The sequence below is a fragment of the Schistocerca serialis genome, chromosome 9, assembly GCF_023864345.2.
Source record: "Schistocerca serialis cubense isolate TAMUIC-IGC-003099 chromosome 9, iqSchSeri2.2, whole genome shotgun sequence".
In the NCBI taxonomy this organism is placed as follows: domain Eukaryota; kingdom Metazoa; phylum Arthropoda; class Insecta; order Orthoptera; family Acrididae; genus Schistocerca; species Schistocerca serialis.
The window spans coordinates 404579110-404583346 of record NC_064646.1 but is presented as its reverse complement, the minus strand read 5'-3'; the positions used below and the strand labels follow the sequence as shown (position 1 = coordinate 404583346).

Genomic DNA, 4237 nt, shown 5'->3' with positions numbered 1-4237 from the left:
ACAGAACCGGTTCACCTGTTTGGTAAATTATATGGTCCTGTGAGTCTGTCGCTGAGAATTCTCATACAAGCGATCCTGATGCATCCCCTCCATCACTGCTCGAGGAACTGACTCTGCCAGACCTGCGTATTGTGGTGGCGGCCTACACCGTCGTGAGCTACAAATTACTCGTCACAACTAAAATGGGCCGTATCTCAACACGTATGGGTTTCCGAAATCTCATTATAAGAACTTTTCTCCTAGTTTTAACCAATACTGCCGGCCGCTATGGCCGAGTGGTTCTAGGCACTTCAGTCCGGAACCGCTCTGCTGCTACAGTCGTAGGTTCGAATCCTGCCACGGGCATGAATGTGTGTGATATCCTTAGGTTAGTTAGGCTTAAATAGTTCTAACTCTATGGGACCGATGACCTCAGATGTTAAGTCCCATAGTGCTCAGAGCCATTTGAACTAATTGTTGTAAAATCCAGTTGTAATTTTGCAACCAATGTAACACCTTTTTATCCCCTAACTTGATACCAAATATTCATGCAGTAAACTCCTATGGAGATGAGTAGATTAATGAAAAAAAACAAAATAAATAAAAACAATAATCGGGGTTTGAACAGGGGGCGCAAAAGTGACAGACAACGACGGTAACCATTACACTACCAGCTGCGCCGAGCTTATCCCGCACTAAAGGATATCGAAATTACACTGAAAAATTTGACAGTCGTTTTCTCAAAAACGGACAATTATCTATTTATAAGCCGAGACACGTGTTCGCTTATTTTCGCTCCTCTTCCACTGAGCGAAGCTCCTGGGAAATCAGGTTATGGCACTAGCCACGTTCTTCTCATCAGTCAAACAGTGAACTTTGTGGGCGCATTGTCAGTTTGCAGTAAGATGGTTTAATAGTACTGGCAAACTCCACCGATTTGGTGTAGATTTCTGTGACGTCACCGTCGTGAGACGCAAAACGCAAAAGATTTTTCTCGTAGTGTTCACCCGTCTTGAGCACTAGCAGCCGATATTCGCTATCTGCGAAGTATGGAGTCTTAGGTGCCGGCAACTAAAATTTAACAAAACTGCACTCTGCTTGTTTGAGGCAACCGGTAGGGCTGTGTCGACGCAGACAGCAAGCAACCGCCTTGATACGATCAGTTTGTCGTTAGGTGTCAATTAGGAACGGCAACATAGATGCTCCTACTCCGTGATTTGCGAAGGAAGTGGGCGGGACGGATCGTCTGCAATGTATCCTGGATCAGTAGCGTCGACTTTTCTTCAGCGATGAGTGCAAGATGTTCATCGGACGTGTCTCCTGCGACAGCCATGAGCAGTTAAGACACGCATTTCCATGATTCTGAGCCTTAATGCTACCTACGCCGCTCGACTATAGCCTTCCTGTTTCTTTGTCACATATTTGTTCTATACATTCCAGACCCTCTCTTTCTCTACACTGTTTACCCACTACGGCTCCCTCTCACCCTCTCTCTCACCCTCTCTCTCTCTCTCTCTCTCTCTCTCGCTCTCTCCGTCGGATATGGCCTAGGAAAAGCCCCAACGGTACCGACCGACCGCCGTGTCATCCTCAGCCCACAGGCGTCATTGGATGCGGATATGGAAGGGCATGTAGTCAGAACACTGCTCTCCCGGCCGTATGTCACTCTACGAGACCGGAGCCACTACTTATCAATCAAGTAGCTCCTCAATTTGCCTCACAAGGGCTGAGTGTACCCCGCTTTCCAACAGCGCTCGGCAGACCGGATGGTCACCCATCCAAGTGCTAGCCCAGCTCGACAGCGCTTAACTTCGGTGATCTGACTGGAACCGGTGTTACCACTGTGGCAAGGCCGTTGGCACGGCTCCCTCTAGTACCATGGAAATTATTGACTGATGTCTTAATGTGTTTTCTGTCACCATCTTCCTTCTTATTGTCAGTGTTTCCCATGTGTTTCTTTCTTCGCCAGTCCTGTGGAAAAACTTTTCATTCCACATTTAATCAGTTTGTACGTGTAGGTACGTGATACGAACCCTCCCAAGATCACCAGGTGCTGTGAGGCGTACGTGGGTGTCCACACAAGGCCGAAAACAAAACAAGGGTGGAGCAGAAATCAAAAAGTAATAACTTAGATGACATATTCAAGACAAATTGATGAAGAGCAACCTGTGAGTGTGTTCATAACTTGAACATCAATATTACGGGGACTATTCGGAAAGTAAGGTCCGGTCGGTCGCGAAACGGAAACCACAGTGAAAATTAGGAATGTTTTATTTGCAACAGTTAGCTACTCCTTCCAGCTACTTCTCTACATAATCGCCGGTCCGATTTAGACATTTGTCATAGCGTTGTACCAACTTTTCAATACCCTCATCGCCGGGTAGCAGCGCGGTTTGAGGCGCCATGTCACGGATTGCGTGGCCTCTCCCGCCGGAGGTTCGAGTCCTCAGTTTGGCATGAGTGTGTGTGTTATTATTATCATGAGATAGTTTAAGTAGTGTGTAAGTCTAGGTACCGATGACTTCAGCAGTTTGGTCCCTTAGGAATTAAAAAAAAGAAAAGAAAAGAAAGAATATACCCTCGTAATAGACGGCAGCAGTTCTCTACGCTGATCTGCAACTTATTGTCTGTGCCAAAACGTTGCCTCTATAAGCGGCGGTTCGTGTGGGCAGAGAGCAAATGAGGGACTGCATTGTGGGTAATCAAACGCATGCCACTGAAAACACTGCAGGAACATCTTCATTGCTCCTTCAGAGTGCTGTCGAGAATATTCTCATGAAGAAGGAAATCCATGACAGTTGTGTTATGTGGGCTGCACGACATCAGGTGAAATCTCTCACAAGCTTTCATACTTGGTGAGAGATACTATTTTCTAGTCACGTGCTCACTGAGCGCTCAGTACTAAGAAGAGCGACGTGACGCTTTTGACGGGCAAACTAGAAACACTGCCCAACTCATCTCTGCAAAGCTTCATCGGATTTTCACTATGAATTCCATTTCGCACCAGACCGGATCTTACTTTCCGAATAACCCTATTTGCTTAAAAATTCAATCATGGTTAAAATCATTAAAATAGTTTTAGAGGAGGGTGAAAAGTTTCATAATAATAATTATATAATCATCATTCATACTGAGGTACCGAACTGGAAGGAGACTTCGGCTGACGTCATTGATTCAAGATGGCGGCGACTGTTAAAAATTATTCAAGTTTCAAAGCAACCTGTTCTTATTCAAAGGTGAGATATGAATACAGAAAATCTCGCTGTACCGATGATTGAGGCTGTGTCAGGGTAAGGAACCTCTGAGCCAAAAAGGAAGTGGGCAGTTTCTACGCCCCAGCAGGCAAGTACCAGTTGCTTGCCCTCCCACAAGGATGGCACCAGCGCTAGTTTATGAAGTCGTAAGCTTACCAGAGTGTCGCGCCAGTCAGCCTTCAAGGTCTGGTCGCCGCCACGTCCGCCAGATTCTGTCAGATCTTCAGAGAGCGACAAGCAGGTGCCGCCCCGTCATCTTTCATGATTGCAACTCGCTATAGGCATTCACCGCCTTGCAGAAGTACAGTTAACTGTCCGTGTCTTTGAACGGAGCTTAGCCGGTTCGTTCGCTTGGTGATCACGAGTACTTCGTGATACGACTGCAGAGAAGCGGCGCCAGCTATTCGGTAGGATTCATCGAAGTCACCCCCAATCCCCCCCACCCACCTCACGGCCAACATGTCCTTTCGGTTGTCCTCTTTGACGTCAGCGAACGGTGCCCTTGGCTTAATATTATACTTCCCCATTCTGATATCAGAATATATTTCTGTTTTTATTAACTCTAAGTATTTTTCTTATTGGTGTTGCGACCTTTCTGCTGATAGGAATATTTTCGATCGGACGGTCGGGTACTGTGTCGGAAATAAACCTGAAATCCTGGCGTAATGTCGACATTTATCTCGTCTGCAAACTGGGGTGAGTTTCCCGTTGCCGGCCGATGTGGCCGAGCGGTCCTAGGCGATCCAGTCTGGAACCGCCCTGCTGCTACGGTCACAGGTTGGAATCCTGCCTCGGGCATGGATGTGTGTGATGTCCTTAGGTTAGTTAGGTTTAAGTAGTTCTAAGTTTATGGGGCTGATGACCTCAGATGTTAAGTCCCATAGTGCTTAGAGCCATTTAAGTTCGACTTCATTTACTTCGCCTGTGATTACGAGGGCTGTTTCCAACAGTTAACGTGTATTAGTGTAAGTCCACCTAATTTTCAACAGCCTTCAAAAGCAGGG

General features: G+C 46.6%; 1 pseudogene; it reads right to left on the bottom strand.

The window, feature by feature from the left end:
- Positions 1-1721: 1721 nt before the first annotated feature.
- On the bottom strand, positions 1722-1839 carry LOC126420296 (5S ribosomal RNA; annotated as a pseudogene).
- Positions 1840-4237: the final 2398 nt, after the last annotated feature.